The sequence below is a fragment of the Dermacentor andersoni genome, chromosome 1 (genome assembly GCF_023375885.2).
Source record: "Dermacentor andersoni chromosome 1, qqDerAnde1_hic_scaffold, whole genome shotgun sequence".
NCBI classification, from domain to species: domain Eukaryota; kingdom Metazoa; phylum Arthropoda; class Arachnida; order Ixodida; family Ixodidae; genus Dermacentor; species Dermacentor andersoni.
This window is the reverse complement of record NC_092814.1, coordinates 67,004,172-67,028,762: the sequence shown is the minus strand read 5'-3', so window position 1 is coordinate 67,028,762 and position 24,591 is coordinate 67,004,172. Positions and strand designations below refer to the sequence as shown.

The window sequence follows — 24,591 nt, the reverse complement described above, 5'->3', positions numbered from 1 at the left end:
CTTCCCTACACGTTTGCTCTCTGCCGAGTTCACAGCCATTCCCTGAGGGACAAGCTCACTTTGGTTTTGCGTTACGCTTTTGCGGCCTCCCCACTCTCACTCTACGGACTTTTAAGCTCTTTCATTATTGCTGCCCCCGGTGTTTGCAAAATGCCCGACGGTGATCAAAAACGAAATGTCCTTTGTTTTACCCTTCATTTCTGGAAAGTTCGTGCGTCTGTATGTTTGCATGCTTGGAGGCGTGTGCCCAACTGCTATTCTTTGTCTCTTTCAAAGCTTTCTTGTTGTCTGTCTGTTGTCAGCGCGATTCACCTTTCCTGCTGGACTGCGTGAGTTGTAATGAATATTGTTGCTCAGTTCTGCGTAATCCTCTTTCCGCCTTTTTTCTCATACAAGACGGCAAAGCTAGACGGGGTGCAGCGGATGCCTCGATTGGGCGCTTCATCACCGCCCACCGAAGGCTCGCCTTGCCAACACTCTCTCTTCCCTTAATTCACGGCCCCGTAGGCGAAGCACGGTCTAAGGTTGCCAAGCCCAACACCGTTTTCATCAATCAACGGAGCCGGACTTTGTTATTGCTGCCGTACGGGAAGGATTTTCTTATTGACCAAGCGGATCATGCGGCGAGGAAGCTTGGTGGCTAACGCATTTTACTTGAAGCACCGACTCATTTCACTGAACAACCGATCGCTCGTTTCCATTTAGGCAAATTACTTCATCGCAATGACGCATGCGGAAATTATGGGCTTTGTTTGCAAAAAAAAAAAAAAAAAAGTCGAGGTTCCGGCTCAATTATTTTACCCTCGCCCCGGTGCTCCATACACATAAAAAAAAAAAGAAGAGAAAAAGAAGAGGGCAGGGAAAAAAGATACAGCGTACAACGAATATATGGGCTAAGCCGTGAGGCCGTGAGGGAAATGCGTTTGTTTGCTGGTTTGTTTTTGTTGTTGGCTATTCCTCTTCTTCTACGCGAAAAAGTGGGTGAAAGCCTTTCCGCTGTCTTAGCGGATAGTATGTGGTTAATGGGATTGCAACCTTACGGTCGAAGCTCATGACCCCCATTACAGTCACGAGAAGAGCGGTAGACGCATAACTAGCCGTATCAAGTAGTTGATGTGGCTGAATAGTCAGCGTCAAACTTGTAGCGCCTGACGTTATAGTGGCATCGTTTTATCGCCTGTAGCGGAACGAAGGAGACCATCTCTTGCGTTGCGGAACAGTTGGCTCACGTTGTGCCAGCTGTTTTCTTTTCTTCAGCGCAGCGTGAGCCCCCCCCCCTTCCGACGACTAGAAGTGCTGGGGGCGAAGTCGGGCATCGAATGCCTCGCGACGAAAGATTTCGAACGCGAAGAAGCGTACACTCTCGCGATGAGCCTCGAAACGCCACTCGGAGCGGCGCGCTTCCCGAGCGTGACCGAGTTCCGCTGTCCCGCGAGCCACGGGGGAAAGGCGGCCGCCTGAGCGAGCATTGAGCTTGCAAAAGATGAAAGAAAGGACGTTTTGTACTTCTGAGGCCGAGCGAGAGAGTGAGCTCGATCGGGAGGGCATGGTCAGCGAGGCGCGCCCGCGCTGCAGCGGCAGCTAATGACGTTGGAAAGCGACAGAGACAGCAACAGCTGTCCCTGCAGCGGCGCAATCGGCCCACGGGACGGAAAATCTGATGCGAATTTTATGGCGGTCCGGCCTGGTGTTTCGAATCGGCGCTGAGTGCGCAGGCCCCCGTATGTCGGCTGCAAGCCCGAGCCGCACTCGAACGGGAGTTTTGAATTGTGTCAAGAGAGGGACACGAGGTCCTTTTGTCTTGCACACCGCACGAGTTGGTGAGTGATGCGCAGCTGTATTGACTCGTAATATTGGGAAAAGCAGGGTAAGGAAACCAGCATTGACTAAGTCATTAAGGGGGTAGTCTCTTTAAGCCAAAACACAGCACGAGTCATTTGGACGTGTACGCGTGCGAAATCTTCTTTTTGCTTGTCATAAAACTAATTATGTCTGCTTGCACATGCTTGGGATGAGGCGTGGCTTACTGCTCAAGGTGTACCTCGCGTTTCGTTTTCGTCCAAGTTCCAGGAGTAACGTAGGAGGATGCCACATTTTCCATCGAACAAAAAGAAAAAGAGCGAGAGAATGACGAACCTTTCAACGTTGCGTAAATTGTAAGCTGCTTCGGGGAATCTTCGTGCGCTGCTTATACATTGAACTTAGCAGCCAAACATTGCCCCGCGTTTGGCGGAACCTGGAACTAACCGTGCACCCCTTTCACTCACCCCTCGTCGGAGCTGCGAACAAGTCGGTGCCCACGCGTAGGAAGCGCAGGTGTGCCGCCAAAGCGCGCGCACCTATCCGCTGCTGCAGTTGTGCGCCACTTCTCCCCATGCCCCGGAATCTGAGCCTCGGGGCTCTCGCAGACCAGGCGCCGATGGTGGCGGCCGGAACCGAGAGCGCCCAATCGGGAAGGTCGCGGATGGCCGATCTCTTTTGCGGACCGCGAGCACTGAACTGCGCGCAACGGAGATTAGGCGCAAATCCCCGGCGCCGCCTGATGAGCGGCCGCTTTGGGAAGCTTCGCGAAGCACCTGCCTTGTTAGGCGCACCCCGTTGCTGGTATGCCACGCGCGCGCGCGCGCGTGCGTGCGTGGTGCCCGGGTTTCCGCGCGGCGGACCCTTGGGTCCCGCCTATTCGATTGCTCCAGCTGAGCAGCTAGCAAGAGGAAGCGGCTCGGTCAGAACGTCCAGCAGATACAAAAGAAATACAAAGAAGGCGGAAAGAAAACAAAAGATAAGAGCTCGCAGGGACAGGAAGGACAAATAACCACATACATCATCAAAGAAGCGTAATATACGAGCCGTTCAAAATGAGCCCTGCTCGCGTGGCGAGCTTAACGGCTAAGTGAGAGGCCGACGTCGCGACACTCCTTTCAACACTATGCGGAATCGACAGCCACGCGAGCATGGTCAAAATAACCGCTCTGAGGACAGTGTGCTTATGTTCAGGCATTGAAAAAGGACTGAGATTTTCTTCGAAGAGCTCCTCTCATCACCAATTTGCTCTAACTTAGTGGCATTTAATAAAAGAATTGAAAACCATGGTGAACAATTAACTTGTGCTTCAAGTTACGAAAAGGCCACGGTACTATCGGCCCGATGCCTTTTTTTAATGCTAACGGCACTTACGTACGAACACTGTCGTGCTAAATGGAATGTCGTTGCCTATGTCGCTGAATTTCTTGAACTTGTACACCACGCATGGCAATCGCACAGAATACATAACACGAGAAATGCAAATGCAGTGTGTGCCACCAGAAAAGGCAAAACTGCAATGCACAATGCATACAAATAGTGAAGGCCAAAAGCAATGTGTAGTGACAGAATTGACGAATAAAGAATGAATTACTATTTACTTTCTCATACTTGTGAAAGCGATGCTTTCTTTGCATGTATACAGCTGAACCCCGATTTTACGAAGTCGACGGGGAATGGTCAAACTTACGTAAGATAAGCAATTTCGTAAAATTGAAACATATGAGAACGCCGAGGCTAAACGACCACTGTATTTCTAGCGAAAAAGTTTGTTATTCTTGCTTGCCTACGCAGCTCTTGTATAGCTCGCGAGAGCGCCTGTGTCCCCCCCCCCCCCCCCCCCTTCTTGAGATCCAGCAAACCGCCCGAGGAGGTCAACGGCGTTCATGACCTCGCTAGCTGTCGGCCCACAGTCTACGTTTGCGTCAATTCCGTCATGTGACACTTGTTTTGCGTCGGCAACAAGCTTCACAAGGTCCTCGTTACCAAACTTTCCGGTTGCGTCCGTGTCTGCACTTGCCTTAGCGCTTACCTAGACCGCGAAGTCCACGTCTTCCTTAAGTCTGGGGGCATAGCGTCAAGCCGGCTGAGCTGTTCCCGGGAAATGGAAGCCGATTGTTCGACCTGCTGCTCAGGGCTGGTATCGTCGTGGTACCATCACATCACATAACTTTATTACCCTAAAGGCCCCCAATTTGGGGGTATTACTTAATGGGTGGGTACAGGTTTAAGTAATCGCATGTACAAAAAAAAAAAGAATTGTTGGTTAATTATGGCAGTTATACAATCAGAAAACGTAGATGGCCAGGTGGTTGCAATGACGCCGTGTGGAAGCCAATTCCAGTCTATGGCTGAGCGAGGAAAGAATGATGCAGCAAACGTAGTATGAGCACGTGGACGAGTAGTTTGCAGGGGATGACCGATGCCGAGTGAAATGCGTACCGGAGGGCTGATGTAGGGAGGAATACCGAAGTGAGCTGCAAAAAAACTTATGGTGCAAGCACATACTGGCGATTAGACGACGACAAGCAAGAGTTGTTAGACCGGATTTCGCTTCTAAAGATGATATGCTAGCATTGTATGAATAACATGAATGAATGAATCTTGTGGCTTGATTCCGTAGTGATTCTAGTGAAGTTATTAAATATATTTGGATAGGGCTCCAGAAGGGGGATGCATATTCTAGTTTTGTTCGTACCAGGGACTTGTACGCAAGAAGTTTTACATTTGGTGGTGCGTGACACAAGTTCCGTTTTAAAAAACCGAGAGTTCTGTTAGCTGATGATAGGATGTTTGTGACATGCGCATTTCAGGTTAGGCCTTTGAACAAGGTTACGCCCATGTATTTGTAAGAACTGGTTAATTCTACTGCGATGCCAGAGATTAAGTAAGGGAATAAAAGGGGGTTGCGTTTGCGGTGAAATGACACGTATTTGCATTTCGCAGGGTTACGTTCCACGAGCCATTGGCTCATGGTACCTCGCTGCCTCATGGACCATTCCGGAACCGGCATGCCTGAAGCAATCATGAAAATTATGGGTTGCTTTGTTTCACTCCTGGCGGCGTCCACCACCTCAATTGCCATAAAAACGTAGACCTTCGTTTCTCTGCTCGTCTGCCTGTGGTATATCTTTTTTTCACCTCTTTCCTTCGGGGCAGTGTCGTGAAATCGGGAGCGATCGACAATTTTCCTTCATAAGATTGAAGTGGTAAATACATTATACCCACCAAAAAACATTTCAGGAATTCTGACTTCGTAAAATCGAGGGAAAACAGGGGGCAGGTGGGATATGGAAATTCAAGACGATCAGCAAAACGAGAACAACGTGAAAGCGGGAGCCAACGTTTCGACAAGGGGACTTGTCGAAACGTTGGCTCCCGCTTTCACCTTGTTCTCGTTTCACTCATCTTCGTAAAATCGAGGTTCACTTGTAGTTTGCTGTACAGATTGCATAATTGGCTTCTATATTACGCAAACACTGCGTACCGCATATAGTTTTCATATAGATTTGTTTTGTGCCCCACCCTTCATCTGGCGCGCTCACGAGAAGCCGCGTGCCGCTCTGTGGCCAACGTGCCCCTTGGAGCAAAATGAGGCCTGACGGGGAAAAAGACCGCCGCCGGCGCATCATAGCGCGCTCAAAAAGAGAGTGTCGCGTCGTCCTCGAGAGGCGTGTTTTCAGCCAACTAATTACGTGGTTCGAGTCGCAAATGAGTCGCTTTGTGCGGCGCCTGCAATTAGAACCGTGGGTCCGGGTCGCCACGCACCGTCTCCCTCGCCCCCCGTCTGCGCGGGCCGCGGACGGCAGAAGCAGCAGCCCGGGCTGGCGGCTCATGACGGCCGATCCTTTTCGCGATTGCCGGCTGACTGGCCTCTCGCGCCGAACTGCTCCCGGGACTTCCCCGCGCGGCTGCGGGAGGGGGTCCTTCATTTTGCGCCGCGATAAATCATCGTCTTCCTGATTTATTGCTTATCAGTCTGGAGCAGGCAAGCGGAGGGTAGATCCTGGCGCATTGCTGCCTCCCAGGACTAGCGGTCATAGTCTGTGGGCGGGAATCTCCGTCCGGCTCGCTGTTCGTACACGGCCGGCCAGATGGAATCGGCGTTTTCGCCCTCGCTCCAGCGCTTGGCCGCCGACCGCCATTCCACCCCCTCCTCCCTGCCCCACATCCCCACCAGCAGCTTTCCGCGCGTGCCGTTGTTTGTTTCCCCGTCGTCTCCTGACGTAACGCTACCGGGTGCGTGCCGAGTCGTCGACCGCAGCCTCCCTGGAGCGTGCGACTCGACTCTGGTGCCCCCAACCATGCTTACCCGTGCTTCATCCAATGCGCGTTTTGTCCCTGGCACCTGTAGTGAGGTGCCCCATCATTTACGTCTTTGTCGGCACGGCATCGGCTTTTCCTGTGCCTTGCGTTTTTTTTTATTTTTTAGCTAAACGAATTTGTTATCTGCGTTTCAATAAAGGGAAGACGAAAAGGGTTTAAGAGATTCCGGTTCGTCTTTCATGTTGCAGTGCCACTTTATTCGAAAGTGTCTCATGAGAGAAAAACGAAAGGCGCGCGAGAAAGAAAAAAGGAAATTTTTTTCCAGATAGATAATGTTACCGTCTCGATTCTGCGCAGAAAAACGGCGGTCAGTTCGCCGTCCATGTTCTTGCTGCTCCTGTTTGTTTTAGAACCAAATCACCGCTGGCGCAAGAAGAAATGCTCAGACTGGACTGAAGAAATGAAGCCTCTGCTTTAGCGTCGCCTGATGCGCTGGTTGTTCTTTCTTTAGCCGCGCAGCCCAAGTCCACACCATGTCATCGCCGCTCACTACGCAAGTAACCTCTGTTATCGGCATCCTGGCTACACTGCTAACGTTTCTGTAGGGGAGCGTAAAGAGTCACCCTAGCTACACCAAGAAACGCTGAGCGGATCGAGCAACCGGATGATTCCTAAGGCCTCCAATGGCCCTCAGCGCTGATGTCTCGACACTGCCGCCCTCAATATTTTGTTCCCAAATTTGTTTACCTCAGCTGCACATAGTGCGCTGTCGTTTCGTAAGTTCGTAAGCGCCCGCCATGTCAGCCTTGTTGTGATGTCCGGTTTTCCTAAGACCGAATTTTCAAGCTGCCATGCTGTAACAAGTTAGAAAGAGAGAAAAAAGAAAATAAGCTTAATTTCAGCGCCAATTTCTGTGGCCTGGCCCGAGGGAGCGGCCGTTCGCCGTTCCCTATGAGCGACGAACTCCTTTTTTTTTTTTTAATGTTACGTTGTCGTCCCACAACAAAAGCCTGAAATGCGTTTAGTGCTTCTGGGACCAGCGCTTCGAGTATAAGAGGCTGCCTTCAACGCATAAGCAGTGCTTAGGTGAAACATGGTTCCGAACTAAAAGAAAGCTATGTGTAAATAGAAGGCATAGCACATAATCGTAGTTTTATTTTTCTCGTGCTAATAATTTTTCGATGTGACCGTAATCATGTCTGCATGCAACCTGCTTATAAGTCACAACCAGCCGCCGTGAATATATTATAAATGTGTGAAAACAGCGCGATCAGCAGCATTCGAGCCCTCCATGATATGGAAAAGGCATACTGAGGGCAAATCAACAAACACGGGACTGGGTGGAAAACCGAAGGCAGTTGTTTATTGATTTGCGTTTGCTATTTCTTTCTCTCAAACATAGCCGTCGCAAAAATGTGCCGGCCACCCTGCGGTTCGTGCCGGCCACTCTGCGGTACTAAGCAGCGCCGTTATCTTTATGGGACCCCTGTTTTGCCATCATACGCGGCTTCGTCCCCCCCCCCCCCCCCCGTCAATACCAGTCCATCGTGCCAACCTTCCTGAATCCAGCAAAAGTGATTGCGTTGCCCCTTCCTCCCGTCTTTGTGGAACAAAATCTTTGATGCCACAGCACCTTCCATGTACACCCTTGCAATTTTTTAACAATAACGTGCGAGCGCCGACCACACGACGTATCAGTGGCCTTGCAGCGGTGAGGGGCACTCCTGAAGCGAACAGTGCAGCAGTACACATTCGAACTAGAGTTCGCCTTGCACGACCGCACGTAAAGTTGCCAATCCCGCCGTCCCTGGCCACTACAAGGCCGCGGACACGCCTTACCGTCGACGCTCGCTTGCTATTGTTAAAAAATTGCAAGGATGCACATGACATATACGGCCACTCTTTAAAAGTCGCACGTCACGCAGCGCACAAGAGGAACTACAATGTAAAGGCAACCACCATCTTTTAAATCTATACTGTCACCTTGAAGAACCAGACAGTCCCAAAAACTGTGAATCATGAATCTAACTCTTCCTGGTGCGAACTAGTAGCCCCCCCGTAAAAAAAAATCAGTTACACTCAAAGCAGAACGATAACGGGCGAGAACAGTCATCGGTCGTCGAAATCTTAACTCACGGGTCGAGCACGTGCTCTAGTTGGTGCACGTGTAGCACAGTACATTCGAGAATAATCATTCGTACTAATCGTTCGTTCGGAGAATGTATTACACGCAACCGCGTTCACGTGGCGCGCGCAATCTGTTTACAGACGAGGGGCCGCATTGACAAAGCTTTTTTTTCGTAAGCACCTTTTGCCATTCACCGGCCTCCTTCGCTAATAATATATCCAGCATCAGGATTGGCTCCCATTCACTCTTACGAACAAATCCAGCGTAAGTAATTTTGTGTGAATACAGGCCAAAACTCTGTGGCTATATGGAACGAGCGACCACATTCAAGTCTCAGATGCAGTAGGCGGAGGGACAAACCGATAACAGTGACAATACGAGGGAAAATAGTGAACGTCAAAAGTTTTAATTAAAAAAAATATGCTCGTGTTTTACGTGCCAAAACCACGGTATGATTATGAGGCGCACCGTAGTGGGGGCCTTCGAATTAATTTTCACGTCCATGGGGTTCTTTGAATGCACCTAAGTACACGAGCGTGTTCGCATTCTCGTCGAAGCGCGTCCTCCGCAGCCGGGAACATTCCGCCCCTCACATCCCCCTCCCACGCACAATTTGTTTTTCGGAGCATATTTCTTTAAGAACTAGCGTTTTGGCAGAGGGCCACTTCCATCTCTTCACGTGCATTACTTCAAGAGACGCGACGACTACTCACATAGCTTTCGAAGCAAAAGGCAATCGCCAATTAGGCGATTAACAAAGTCTCACTGACTGACTTATTTCACCTGTAACTTACGTTTACTTACTTTCGGTTACATCTCAATATTGCTGATCTGAAGTTGGTCATTATTACTGGCAGATCCGTTCAGCAGACACCCTGAGACCAGCACTAGCTATTGCAAGTCTGCCATTAAAGTTTGCTGCGAAATTTATTGGCGCCCCAGTAATTATTTCTAATAAATTTCTCCCTCCCGCACAACTCGAAGAAACAAAGTGGAACAGCAATGCATTTTGTGGCAGAATCTGGGAATGGAGCGTCGAATTTTCTCTAATTGAACATTCATTTAGCTCTGACCACGTTCAGTTCTGCAATTGCAGCATACCAAATTAGGGAAACCCTGTCAATTACGTTATTGAGCATTACGACGTCTCTTGCGAGTGTGTCAAGTTAATAAAGTAATCCAGCTGAGATAACTTCTGCACTATTTCCCTCCGGCAGTTGAAAAATGTACTAAAAGGTGCGGTATGCCCGGTGTTTCAGCAAAGATGACATGAATAATCAAGTACGGTGAAGATAAGAGTGCTACTTCTCCAGCAACATTCGCGCCGGGGGACATCACAAACTGTGCGATAATCACGGGTGAGCCATTCAATTAACGAACTTAGTTGAACTATCTTATTATCTCAGGACTCTCATTTTGATAGCGGACATGAAGACGGTAAGTGCTTAAGGTATGTCCATGTAATAGGCATACCGAGACTAGCTCCAGTTCGAAGATATTTGTCTGCTGACTACTAGCGAACTAAGTTCCATTCCATTAATCCCAGAAAGCATTCCTTTAACAGTTTTGGAACAGCAATGTATTGAGCCCCCCCCCCCCCCCCCCCCCTACACACACTCATACACGCGCGCGCGCATTTTCTTGTTTCTTTTGGGGTGTTGTGGAGTATTGATGTTAATTGCTGATTCCAGTACATAAAAGCAAACCTTTGGTATTGTATCTCTTAAAACCAGTTAATATGAATAAACGAAGCAATGTATAAAACTAGAGCTTCGGTATTGCATTTCGCAAAACCAATTAATTTGTATGAGCGAAGCGAGAAGGAATGTGTGAGGAAATTGACAATGCAATCAACCCAAACTTCATAAGTTTACTTTACTTTCAGTGCGTATTAGTCGAATAAAGAAGAGTAGCTGGCAACTCTTGCGCGCGAGGATTCCAGCAAATAATGATTGAACCAGTAGCCGCGTTGAAGCCTCCGGGGGCAAGGAACAACAAAAAAGAAAGAACGCGACTTCTTTATAACAGGACCGCAACATTTCTGAGAGGTACACGCGTTTGTAAAAAAAAAAAAAAAGTGTGGGGGGGGGGGGGGGGGCTGCTTTAGGCTTCAATACGATGCTGTTGCTACGATCACGTGGCACGCAGAGAACGTGCTTGGAAATCTTCTACGGCTCTTCTTACGTTGTCTCCAAGCTACGTACGGAACTCGCGATCAAAAGTCTGAGTGCCAGCAGTTCGCGGCTGTTTCCCGCCGCAAGCTTAGAAAAAATGAAAGTCGCTAACATCGATAAGAATTCTTACGAATTTTGGCCGGGGCATCACGTTTCTAAGGGAAATTGCATTTTTCGTTCGAGATTCGGACCACGCAACATGCGCGACCTTCTTTTGAGAGGTGTATAGGGAAAAAAAAGAAAATAGAGAAAACAGAAAAGCAAATCGCCATTGGTTGCGCGTATAGCGTTGACCAAAAGTAAGCAATAGATAAACGTTAGCGGTTTCCTATTTTCTTGCACATACGGTTTGCCTTGCCCCATTTCCCGTTCGAGTGCGGCAAGTTTCTTCGATTTCACGTTTCGCCATATAGGAGAAAAAAAAAAAAACTTCTTGTGCATAAACGTGCACGGAAATGCGTTGCTCGAGGCTCAGTATGCCTTGCCAATTCTGCTCCAACATCCGCACGGAAACGATTTCATTTTGCGTTCCGCCGAATCGCGCTCTTCATGGTGTGGAACCTCTGACTTGGTTTTAATCTGCCATCGACTAAATGCGCGCGAATGTTTCTTTTTTCTTTTTTTTACTTTGTCGGCGCTTCCGGGTGTGCCGCCGTCTGCAGCGCTTCAACGCTTCGTAAGTTCAGCGCCTTGCATGAACACAGCAGTATCACGTCGCAAACGCGGAAGCGGACTCGGCCGAAGCTTGATACGCACGGCTTGTCAGTCACAATTCTGTGCTCCCCCCCTCCCCCCCCCCCCCCCCTTCTCCGGTCTACAGGTCTAAAAGTTGTATTTTTTTTCCGCACCGGGTTTGATTGTACCGGAGTCTTGTTATTCTTACGAGCGTGTTCACCGCCTGGTTATGTTGAAGGTTGGGCGCACGTGTTGTCGTTATTGATTTTTTTTCCCTACTTTTTTGCTTTTGTCAGTCACCCGACATAAGCCGAGGCGCCTCCAAAAGCCCCAACCTCCGGGGAGGCGGCGCTCTTGCCTATTCCGCCAGAACCAAAACATTTCGATCTTATGGAAACTGCTGCAAATGCCCCCGGCGGCAAGAAAAGGAAATGGGAGCGGGCTTGTTGTGCTGCACGCATGGCTTGATTGAAACTCTTTGTGTAAACAGACCCATCCGGGCGGCGCCAACTGCACGCGATTATAACTGCTGCTGCCGCATTATCGCTTTGCTTTGTTCTCTAGACTTTCGCACATTTATTTATTCTTCAAGTCATGTGCCTACGTATAGTTCTATAGTGTATAGGAAGTGGGCTTTTGGAAAAGAGGCATCTACGTTTCAGTGGTATGCCACTGTTTTTATTATAATAATAATTATTATTATCGCGGTGTGATTTGCTTTCTGAGATAACGCGAAGTTTGATGCTCCCATGCCAGTCGTTTCATAGGTGTTTATTCATAAGCTTTTCTCAGCTTGTGTCAAGGATGCTTCAGGAGTTACGTGGGCTCTGTTGTACGAGTGTCGAGCAGGTGTCAACATTATATAGCACAGTCAAACGCATTCCACTGATGTTGCAATAACTTTTTTTGCACCTAATAATTTGTACCTAACCAGAGAGAGACAAAGAGAAAGGCAAAAGAAAGACAGGGAGGTTAACCAGAGATTATCTCCGGTTGGCTACCCTGTACTGGGGGAGGGCCAAGGGAAGGCGATAGGTGAGAGAGAGAAGGATAAAAAAAAATTAAAAAAAAAGGACTACACACAGGATGTTCCATTTTCAAGGCATGCTATGCATTTTTTCGACGAAATCGTTGATTCTTTGACGAAAACAGTTCCGAGACCCTTCGCTTCTGCTGTGGGGACGATGAAGTTTCGGAAGTAGGCAAGAAGTACAAATTCATTTCTAATAAGGCAACGCAGACAAACGGACACAAAATGACAGGAGAAAAGAACAGAACCACGTATTGCGTGCCGGACAACTTCTCGCAATATTTCCTTTGTTCAAGATTTCCAGCTTTTCCAACGTTTGGTGCTGTGAATTCATTTGGCGTCGGGCTGGCCATGCATCTGCCAGCATCCTGGTTAGAAACTCGGAAAGGTGCTGGTGGTTCGATCCCGGGATCAGGATAAGTTTTCCTCAACTGCGAAGTTTCCCTTTCTAGCACAGCGGAACAATTGAGTACCTTTAGTACATTCTGCTACACAGGTGGATGACAAAACTTCTGTGGCCTGAAACTTACTCCTCTTCGCGGAGTTATGTAGAACACTTTTGAATGAAACATGCAACTTATGAACAAAAAGAGCTCTCACAATGGTTGGCAAGCTCTTTAAGGGCTCCTATCCCGTGTGACGTTGTTCAATCGTCGCGGTTGTATAGAGGCTGCGTTGTAAACCTTCTGAGCAAAATTTTTGCGCATGTTTGATTGTTAAGCTCAAACTTTGCCCAATTAAGGCAATGTTCACGCAGAAGCATCAGATACAGGGAACTTGAGTACCGGTGCACAGGAACACGGAGGCTGCAAGCGTCTACATGCCCAGAAGTTTGGGACATCTACCATTTGCGCCATATGTCGGCAGCAGATGCTTCGTGGTCGCGTCACTAAATGAGAAGCAAACTTCAAACATTGAATGCATAGCAACGCTTCGCTATACGCCCAAGTCTTTTCACTTAGACATGTTGTAGGTCATCCCCTTACTATATGCCAAGTTTGGCTCTAGTGCAATAACTTTAATGCGTTCGACGGCCGCTTTTTTGTTTCATTGGAGACTGCATAGCAATATGTTTAGAAATTAATACCAGAGAAGTGCGTCTTCATCCGCCCAAATCACTGAATTGAAGTAATCACTATGACTCAGTCTTCTTACGTGTGATGTTTGCTTAATTCTGCAAGGTTTCTGAGGTTAGAAAAGCTCTTTTGTAAAGCTGCCCTGCACTGAAGCCACCTTACGGGGGCACGTGCTTATGAGAACATCAGACGCCCCGAAGCACATAAAATTTGCAGCGCTCTTATTCAAAGTAGCATTTGTGGAAGGTGAAAACATATCTAGAAAACACCAAAAGGTAAAGAAGTTATTTCACACGAGAATCACTTTCTTCAAAATTTCGCATCCACCTTACCGCAAACCAATTACGCAATGCAGTGAAAACAACACATAAGTTACAGCTGCGAACAAACAAGGCGAAACAAGTTTCTCGACAAATAATGAAATGAATAACAGAGCAGCCTCCAAACAGAAGGTATTAAAAAGACGTAAAGGCAAAAAGAAATGTTTTAGTTACTCATGTTGCGGAACATGCGAAGCAACCCCAACGACCCATATTCCTGGGTTTTTACATGAGTAATCTACACATGGATGGGCAAACACTATTTGCGGCAGCTTTCGCCATTATCAGTAAACAGAAACAGAGTATCTTACTAAGAACGATGCGCACCTGTAGGTGTATTAGACTAATGTTAATTCTTCTTGCGTGGCATTCTTGCTCTAGTTTTGCTGTATTAACTGGCCGCTCACAGTTTAGACTGGTCACTCCGACGCGGTATGCCAGGGCGACATTGGTGTACAGGCTCTCCAAACCACCGGTGAAATATAATAATTTACATAGCGCGTTAAACGTTGCACAGCTATCTAGAGATACTCTCTGTACTGATCGTGTTCCCGGAAATGTGCTGCAGGCAATCAGAGCGGCCTCGAGTAATATATAAAAGAATCCGGATGTTATTGAGCCTATATTCCATATTAGATGCAAATCAGACTTGTACGTAACAAATTACATGTACTTAGTTACTTGTAGTCAAATAACTCTTTCGGTAGTTTTGCAGTTTATTGGTTACATTTTTGAACTTAATATTGATTACCGTAATTCAATTAATTTTTTCAGTAACCAATTACACGTAACTAGTCACGTTAATGACGAAACAAGTTGTAACAGGCGACGCAATTTCGAGCACTTGAATTTGGTAGCAACTACTGCAGGACGCCCGTGGCTACGCGGCGCACAGCAGCCCCGCGAGTATGATGTTCAGACAAACAAAACCCGGGCGCTCAATATTTATTTCGTCATCTTGACGTTCCGCCCGGTGTCGGTTAACAATTTAAACTAGCGTTGCCATGGCTCCATAGCGATGACCACTTCGGGCTCTGGTGCCAGGAAACCACCCGCGGACAATTTTTTCGGCTTTTCATTGTCACTACTGGGAGCGCCTGCAGCGAGCCCCAGCAACAAGGAAGCGCTGCGCTTCATAGAGGACCGAGACGCCAGCATCGGCACATTAGGAGACCACAATCTTGGCAAGGCGTTCACACGTTACAGCACCGCCCTTCCCTCCAGCGCACACATCGATCAAGTTTTTAGTGTCGCCGCTGATGTCTCCACTATAAAACGAGGGAAGATGACTGTCAGAAATCATGAAAAGAAATTGTTAGTGACGATAAACAACGTGCGAGTATGCTGCAATGACCACATTGAGAGAGCCTGACCAGCTCGTTTTATTTGCTGGAGTTGTGAAGTGTTAAATAAATCTTCGGAGAAAAGTAACGTAAACGTAATCCATTACGATTTAGTAATTGCTCAGTTATTTTCGTGATACAGTAATTGGTAACTGTAATAAATTACATTTTGGATGACGTAACTGTAATCGGTTACTTTTTGTGTGTGTGTGTGCGTGTGTAACGTGTACAAGTCTGATCCAGATTGACTTCCGTGCCGACGCAATAGGGCTCGTGAGACTCGTGACACTCAAGCCTCGTGAATCTCAGTTGATCGTTCCATCTCCCCAGCTGTTGTTCGCTAGCGTTTCGGCAAAGCAGCTGTCATAGCACGTTTCCTCGGAAACGTCCGGCGAGTCCGGCGCTGTGACCGGTCGCGGGACGCATTCGCCACCGAAATGAAGTGCATCTCGGCAGTATTATATACAGGACTGCATTGGCAGCACGTTATCTCGGAGTAGGCAACTATTATTCGAGTCCGGCCTTCATAATGAAGAAGCCTGACGTTTTTGAAACCGTCAGCAATCGCCGGTTAACTCCACTGTAATATGCAGACGCGGCGCATCGATAACATATATGTTCAGCGTAGTACATCCTCGTAACGGCGTATCGGTGACGAATATATCTGCACGCGAAGGAATCTGACGGTGATGGCAACATGGCGTACAATCGAGATGGCAACAGCGTTCGAGGAGCGTACGACGGAAAGTTTCTTCCAGAATAATGCTGACAAGTACGAAGTTAGCGGCGAAGATTAGGAAAAGGAATCAAGGGGCTATAATTTGTAACGTGTTATTTTGGTCCGATTTTATTCGTTTATTAACACCTCATTCGTCCAGCGGACTGGCCAATCCCGGTGATAGCAGGGGCACGGCATCGTGTGAGCCAATGTCGAAGGAAAAAAAAAAGAAAGGAAGAAACGCGGGAAATTAAAAGACCGTTTACGAAATACGCACCAGTTCCTTCTTTTTTTTTTTAAATCTTTGATGTAGCAGCGATTGACTGAATTAGCTGTTCGGTGCTTTGGTGTGTGCATGAAGGTAACAGATGATCAAGATGTACAATGGCACCGCAAGCGGTTGGAATTGATTAACTATTCTCACTGCATGCTCACAGCTGTTGCGGCTGTGCTCGCAAATTGACACCTGCGCTTCAAGAAGAAATTGAATGCAAAACTGATTGAATTGGGAGAAGCATAAAAAGGCGCCGTTATCTTCTTGCGTTTTTTTTTTCTTCTTCTTCTTTTTTTATTATTATGTGATCACCTATTTAAGCTATACGCACGTGATTCAGGAACCGAAATGATGACAGCGATGACAGCGTATCTAGTGTAACTAATGCTCAACAAGCGGCACGTCTAATCGAATTTGACAACCTGTGCAACGACATTGAGGCACAATGCGCGTTTAGGTTTAGGTAAGGAAATGAACGCGTTGTCCGAAAAACGGCAAGCGACAGTTGTCTGCGGGCAAGCGGAAGGCCAGCCTGTTCAACGCCCGCCGTCCGTCCGCACTGTCCGGCATGGGACACGCGGAGAGGATCAGCGCACGTTGAAAGGTAGGCAGCCGCGACTGCCGTGACAAGGCGTGCACTCGATGCGCTGTCCGGCGACGTGCGTGTTCTTACCGGTGGTGGAGTTTTTCGAGTGGAGATGGGCCTCGGCGGGAGCTTTCCCCAGGCGCGCTCAGCGGGACCGCGTGGCCGGGCCGCGTCGAGTGGGCATCACGAGCCGTGCTCTCGGTTGAAGCGGCGTGCCGGGGCGCAGGCAGAGTTCGGAGTGCCGGTGGCGCCGGCGCTGAGCGCGAACCCCGTGGCGGACATCGATCTCGCGCGGTCCCCCCGTCCGCCAATGGGAACAGACCGCGCGGCGCGCGAACGCGGGGCCTGGCACGGCGCGTGGACAGCGGGCTGCCTTTTTTTGTGGCAGTGGGGGCCGAGCCCGTTCACGCCGCGATAAACTTCTCGAGGAGAACGCGCCACTTCTACCCGGACGTTCTCGTCTCGTCGTTCGCTGCACCCTCCGGCTCGTCCCTCCCCACCAACGCCCCTGTCGTCTTAACTGAAAAGTGCCGCTGTCACGCAGGACGAAGCTGGCGTGGGACTTCTGAAACATTCACGGTGTCTAAGGAGCGTGACAAAAATAAGAGCCACAAACAAACAGATAAATGATTTCGTCTCTATTCGTGTCTGTTCCTTCTGGCCGGTATTTGAGTTGCTGGGAAATTTCTACTTTGGATCACTTTCTTGCCGAGCACATTTAGCACAGAATGTTGCATTTCTGGAGTGTTCGCAATGATCGCCAATTGCTTTGATGAGACCTCTGTTTTAATCTCCTTGGCTTGTTCCGGAACAAAATCACGCGTAACGGTTCAAGGAGCACTAATCATGGAATTATACTGGCAGGGCTTTAGAGAGGTTAGAAACGAAGCCTACACTGTCAGTCAGGAAATAACCAGGACGCGATTCAGTAATTGGAGGGGTTTAATGTACCAGAATAGCCCAGGGCCATGAGAGACCCCGCAGTGGAGGGATACGGATTAATTTTAACCAGCTGATTTCTATTTTTGTTAACGTGCGCCGGATGCTGCATGCACAGGTATTCTTGCTTTCAGCGGCCATCCGAATGCGGCCGCGAGGAAATAAGCCCAGACCTTGTGGTTGTGGTAGCAAGTTTACCCACCATCGCGGTGGGTAAACAGGAAGCGCTCCCATCGGTAGCGATGAAAAAGCACTGACGGATCCTCCCTGTCCACCGCTCAGTATTTGCTTTCTCGGATGTAACTACTGCTACAGAGAGAGCTAGTTAGTGGCAAACTCTCGGCCTCGAAACCGAGACCAAAACCCAGCGTCATGCCATGGCTTCCGATATTACGAGCGCGCCCGTGCTTCCTGACCTCGCGTGCCAAGCTTCCGTGTTTCCACTTTCTGAAACCTTCAACTACATCAAATCAATTTAGACAGGCATAATATTTCTTGAAAACTCTATTCACATCTCTTGACGGAAGAAGGGCAGATCATTAGCCGATAAACGGTGGTCAAAACTTCCTTTCTTTCTTTTTTTTTTTTTTTTTTTACTTTCGTGCCCAGCTTGCTTCGCCGATTAAGTGGATGTGGCGTAACGGATTTCAGAATCAGTTTCTATTTCTTTCGTGCAGGAAAACATTTCGTAAACTCTCAGGCTGAGTATATTTGCCTAGTCTTTAACATAATCATCGCTTATTTATAAGCAATTAACTAGCCTCCTACAAACGCTGTAAAGATTCCCGGCGCTCCAGGGAGCTGTTCGATATTTAAAACGGTGTCGCTCCCCCCCCCCCCCCCCCCCATTTTTTTTTCCGTTGTGATGCACCAAGTTTTCACTCAGATTAAAACGGACCTATATCGTACTACTACTGACGCCCAGTCCACAAGCACAACCTAACTTACAATTAAACTTTACCTGGCCTTTTAAATGTGCTATCACCTGAGTATACATCCTGCACTGAAGTTAGTCATCCTTTTCATCTTTCTTCTTTTTTTTTTGTCCCTCATTTGAGCGGGAAGGCTGGCTCTGACGTGATCACTTGTGAATGGTTTAAAAGTATAGCGAACACGGCTCTAGGTACACATGCTGTACGGGGCTGCGCGCTATGCAATAATTGTGACTTTGCTAATTATTGACCCCCTTTTGAGAGCTTAACCATGCATTGTTCAAAGCATCCGCCAATAGCTAAAAAGGATCTATTCAGTTCCAGCAAAATTTTGCATCTTCCTGTAGCAATCGTTTCAATGCACCAACACATACGACCAAAGTGATGAACCTGGATATGGGACCCTGACAAGTTTGCGCAGGAAGTGCAGTTAACAGCTGAGGTTGCAAGAGTATTTATTTTAATTTATTTCCATATCACAAAACACAGGTAAACAAACGCTTGTGGGACCTGTAGCCAAAGGCTAGTTGAAGGTCCTAATTTTTACAGGCAAAACCTAGCATAACAGCAAGATAATAGGTAACGCAATGACTATACAGCGAATTTACCAAAAAAGCAAAAAACAAACCAAGTTCAAAGTAACGTACGTCATGAAAACAATGGATTAGATAACAATGCTATACAGAATAGTAGTTAGTGGAATCAAATAACAAATAATATCTGTTATGTGAATTGCATACCACATGAGAAAAGAGATTCAAGTTTTTATGCTGTGCATAGTACAAAAAGTAGTTCATAGTTCGAGCGTATGTTGTTCTTAAAGAGCATACCACAATGCAACATTCATTATTACAATATTAGCACAACAAACAAACCAGTGTATCTCCAAATGACCACCGTATAAACTAAAAAAGCTTATTATTGCCTCAGTGTAGTGAAAATCGATTATGGCTTCTGGATGTTTTAATGTGATATTAACTAGATTCAATAGTGTTGTTTTAGAGCACTTTGGCTATTTGAGAAGTTAATTATTCCCTCTGGCAGTTTATTCCAAATTTTGATACCTGTAAATTGTAGAAGATGTTCTCCATATACATTATTACATGGTGCAAGATTAAAATGTCCTGCGGCAGCACTTCTGGTTTCGCGTGAAGAAGAATAAGATACGGAAGCATTAAAAAGGTGGTTATATCTCACGACTCTATAAAGGCACATCGATATGCTCTGTTCGCTTATTAGATCAAATGGTAGTATCTCAAACTGGTTGAATAAAGAGGCCGTGTGATCAGAACGTTTAGAGTGAGACATAATTCTAATCGCTCGTTTTTGATGTTTCGTAATGGGATTTAACATGGTTTTATACGACCAGCCCCAAGAGTCGATACGGTACCTTAAATGACTTTCTATAAAAGCAAAGTTGTGCGCAACGCTGCCGCTTGAGCGCCCATGTCAGCAGAAACGTCACGTCGGTATTAAAGCGAAGCATTGTCTGCCGTCTACGCATCGCATTTAGTTTTACAGCGTTCAATTAAACGCACGTTCAATAACCCCGGGATGTCCAAGTTAATCCGAGGTGTGGTCCACAAAAAGTGTGGCGCCTCAAAATCAGATCGTGGTTTTGGCACGTAACAACCTGGAGTTAAATAATTTATTCAATGGAAAGATTCTCTCTTTCTCTCTCTCTCTCTCTCTCTCTCTTTGAATCGGCGTTAAGACCGTCAAGGCCAAACCACACGTATACTTGCCGGAGCGCCTACGCATGCGCAGATGGCGCCCCCACAGATCGCACGCGTCCAAGCACGGCGCGAACGTGGCTCTCTGGCTGCCTCGCGTTTCCAGGCACCTGGTTACGCAACTACGGCGTAGTATATATACAATCGACTGTCAGTGACGCGGATTTATGATGCGCGAGAATGTGCTTTTTCTTTACTTTTTGCACTGATCTATAACGACATTAAAGATGAAACGGTTGCGTTTATCAATATCTCAGCATTTTTGAAGCACTGTCTATAACAGAGTAGGAAACAATATCTCTCAAAACATCTCTGTGTGAGCCAAGTGGCTGCACGCTGGAACGCGTCTCTAGTAGGTGCAAACCGTCATTCCTCGCGAGGCGCGGCAAACGAAAAACGTGTGGTCTTAGCTTTGGGCTCTCCCCACTGGCTGCGCTGTTTCGGCACGGATAAAACAACGATTTTTGGCATGTTTCGGTTCAGTAATGCGAAAGGATGGACGGTCGGGCGAGTTGGTACGGTAACATATTCTTGGTTCATTAGAGCGAGGTGACAAAGACGCAGACTAGAAGAAGACAGGATGAGCGCAAACCCTCAACTAAATCTTTATTGAAACTGTCAACAAATGTCTTCTATAGTCCGCGTCTGTGTCACTTCGCGCTACATACCAAGAATCGGTTCAGTAAAGTGGTATTGACTCGTGCCGATGACTGGTACTCACTGCGCAGCTGCACCAGCAGCTAGAAAAGCAGAACATTGAAGACGAATTAGGGTGATGAACGCATGTATCTGCGATTTTTTATTTTCTATAAATCCTGGGCTTTACATGCCAAAACCACTGTTGAATTATCAAGCAAGCCGTGGTGGAGGGCAGGGTGAGTGGGACTCCGGATTAATTTTGACCATACGGGCTTCCTTAGCGTGCACCGAATGCAAGTTACACGAGCGTTTCTTTTTTTTTTTGTTCGTTTTATTCTTTCATTCCGCCCCACTGGGATGCGGCGGCGAGTTCGAGATCGAAACCGCGACCTCTATCGTAGCAGCGCAATGCTATAGCCACCGTGCTACGAGGGCGGGCGTAGATCTGCGAGTCTGATACTTGCAAATGACTTTGACACTACCCTATGTCGAGCAGCGAATACAAATTACAGTCACATGTTTATTCAGGTACGTGGCCTCTCCTGTTGAGTTTCTCAGGTTTGGTTCGGTTTTCTGGTTTCTTTTGTCAATTATCTCAACGCTGTAGTGCTTCGAGTTCAAGGCCGGAAACACGAGATAGCGCGCATGTGGACCTTTTCTTCATCGCACAAAAAAAAAAGGGGGGGGGGAGAAAAAGAAAAGCCACAATTTATATGGGGGCGAGCTCCACCGCTGGAAAAGCTGGCGCCACTGTCGGCGTGACGTGGCATGAGGGATTACGTGGACACAATGGCCGCGTCGGCTACTTCGGAAGCGCCGAAGCGAGCTCAAAACGAAAGTTTAAAGTCCCACCTGCGCCGCGGTTCTGATTAAGTGGTGAGGCTTTACCACCTTGGGTGTTTGCTTGACAACATTTGAAAGTACTACAATAGGTAGTGGCTGCCTTTGGAGACGTGCAGCATGGTAGGCTACTCGGTAGGCTCGGTGCCGCAGTGCCGGACGTTCGCAACGGAGCCCGGTGTCAGCCTTATTCGCACGTAGCCGCAGGGCAAGGAGCTGCGTGAAGCTTGGCTGGCGAAACTTAGAACCGGCAGACAGCCATCCGCTACAACTCGGGTATGCAGCAAGCACAGACGCGAGGAAGATTTCTGCTACGGTGCCGGGACTGCGCGATGTTCGGTGAGCAGCAGAAAATGCGCACTGAGACGCTCGCCCACGCCCGCTGCCTGGCTAATGTCATGACGGTTTGGTCTATGAACTTGCTAGATAATGGCAAGTTCACTGGAACGGAAAGGGAGCGGTAAGACGCATATTAAAAAAAGGCATTGCATATGGTCATGTTTGTGTTATGAATTAATGCACTGGATTACGAAAAAGAAGCAGAGGGAAATCGCACACTGAGAAGACTGATAAACATAGAGTGCGACGGAACTTGAAAAATAATATTGAAATGTCCAAGAATTTAGAAGACAACAAAAGATTGAATCGTCGCGACGGCACATGACAGTTGCCGTACGCGTCGAAATCTCTATAACGAAATTATTTTTGAACAGTTCTGATAGCGTCCACGCAACAATGGTTTCTAGTGTACTCTCAAATGCTCATATGCTGCGGCCTAAAGCTCACGGCACGGTGCGAAAACGCGCTCACAACGAAAGTAAAACATTGTGCGCGGACATGCATGCAGACGCGCAGTCGGTCGCTGCGAACCCGTGCGATCGCTGCATTGACGCTTCATTCTGTTATGCCCCATTTTGTTATACAGACAGCCCACTATAAGAACATATTTCACATAGTTTACTTTTAGTGTTTGCCTAGCTTTCACGCAAGAAGCCGGTTCGGGAGACTCCATCGCGGCGACCGCGCGCAGTGACGTTCAGTGTACGCATTCGGTAAAGAGATTGCGTCTGTAAACGATTCTGTGTGTTCAGTTTGCCGAAGATTATTTTATCGACAGTCAAAAACTTCCATCGTTTTGAGAGAGAGAGAGAGAGAGAGGAATACAGGAAGGCTGGGATGTTAACCAGTCAATAGTCTGGTTGGCTACCCTACGCTGGGGAAGGGAGAAGGGTAAGAGAGAGAAGAGAGAGAGAAGGTGTAGATACGTGTACGGACAGCACTTGAGTTAAAGCCGCTCGCTCAAACCAGAAGTTCTGAGAAAACACAAAAGTGCCTTCACTGCTTTCTGAGCCGATGATCGGTTGGGACGGTGCTCTAGTATTATCTGTTCACCCAAAGGACGATCATCTAATTTCCTCAATATGTTGGACAAAGATTGTCTTTGTGCTTGAAAGTGAGGACAATGGCACAATAAGTGCTCAATGTTCTCCTCGCATCCGCAAACATCACATGCAGGACTATCAGCCATTCCAATTAGTGCTGGGTAGGCATTCGTGAAGGCAACTCCAAGCCATAACCGACACAAAAGAGACGCTTCACGTCGGTGCAGACCGGCTGGAGGTCTGAGTTGAAGTGATGGGTTTAGTCTGTGCAGTCTTGTGCGCCTTGTATGTACGGTATTCCACTCTGCTAAGGAGATCGTACGTGCTAAAATGCCAAGTTGCCTCGCGGCGTCGGTCTTTTTGAGAGGAATGGGGACGCAGCGGTCTTCTTGGTTTGACGTCTGAGCTGCCTAATCGGCGTCATCATTTCCAATGATACCGCAATGACCTGGTATCCACTGAAAAGAGATATCATGGCCTTTTTCTCTTAAGTGGTGGACAAGTTCCGCGATTTCGCACGTGAGCTGATCGTGAGTTCCATGTCGGAGAAACGACTGCACACGTTGCAAGGCCGGCCTTGAATCGCAGAAGACTGCCCATTTTCTTGGACTTTCAGCATTTATCACTTGAAGCGCGTCGCGGAGAGCCGCGAGCTCTGCAGCTGTAGACGTAGTGACATGGGAAGTCTTGAACCGCTTGGTTATTCTCATTGCTGGTATTACAGCGCCACCGGAACTGGTTGATGTAGTTGATCCATCAGTGTAGACGTGTGTGCAGTCGCTGTATTTCTCGTACAAGAGAAGTAAAGTTAGTTGCTTGTGCGCTGATGATGGCAAGTCAGACTTTTTCTGAAGTCCTGGGATTGTAAGGTTCACTTGAGTACGGCGCATACACCATAGAGGAATGGAAGGCCTTGCCGCAGGTGTGTAACCTGATCTGAAAGAGGCACGGTGCGCGAAGATAGTCGCACTGAATGTCGTGTGGGGCCTATCTACTGGGAGACTTGCTGGGCGTGGGTAGGAGTCCGGGCGGAGTGTCTTATGTGCACACGCATTGTTTCAATGCTAATGTGCGTTCTAATAGCAGAATCTTGAGCGACTGCAATAACTTCAGTCGTTGACGCACTCCGCGGTAGACCAAGACATAACTTGAGGGCTTGGGCTTGGATGCTTTGGATTATATTCAGGTTAGTTCTGCAGGTGTTGGACGTGACCGGTAGGCTGTACCGCAGGAATCCAATAAAGAGGACCTTGTACAGTTGCAGCGTAGAGTGTATTGGCACTCTATTAAGACTCTAACTTAAACATATGGCAAATTCCTGTCAGGCGTCTTTACACATAATTCACATGAGGGGTCCAGGAGAGATTTTTGTCAATGACCACCCCCAAAAATCTGTGACTCGTGCTGTACGAGATCAGTTGTCTGTCGACGGATATCACGTAAGGAGACATTGATTTCCTGGTAAATGCCACCACTGCGCACTTTTCGTATGATATACGAAGTCCTTGTTCTCGAAGGTAGGATGATGTTAAAGTGGCTGACTTCTGAAGCCGTGCGCGAAGCTGCAGTCGCGTCACAGCCGACGTCCAAATGCAAATGTCGTCGGCATAGATGGAGAGCCTAACGGTGAGTGTTAGACTGAAAAGCGTTGGGCTGAGAACTCCGCCCTGAGGCACCCCACGGTTACTGTAATGCTGGGAGGTTGGGCCATTCTCGGTAAGTACGAAAAAGGATCT

At 47.8% G+C, this 24,591-nt stretch overlaps 1 protein-coding gene across 3 annotated transcripts in view; it reads right to left on the bottom strand.

Moving 5' to 3' along the window:
• Positions 1-24,591, bottom strand: part of LOC126545429 (uncharacterized) — a 290,910-nt gene that overhangs the window by 246,770 nt on the left and 19,549 nt on the right. The window contains exon 1 of one of the 3 annotated variants that reach the window (XM_050193305.2): positions 16,478-16,681. The exons of 1 other annotated variant lie outside the window; for it this stretch is intronic. The gene's annotated coding sequence lies outside the window, so the exon portion shown is untranslated. Of the gene's footprint in view, positions 1-16,477; positions 16,682-24,591 lie in introns of those variants that run through there. One more of the 3 variants, XM_050193306.2, reaches the window with a different exon arrangement.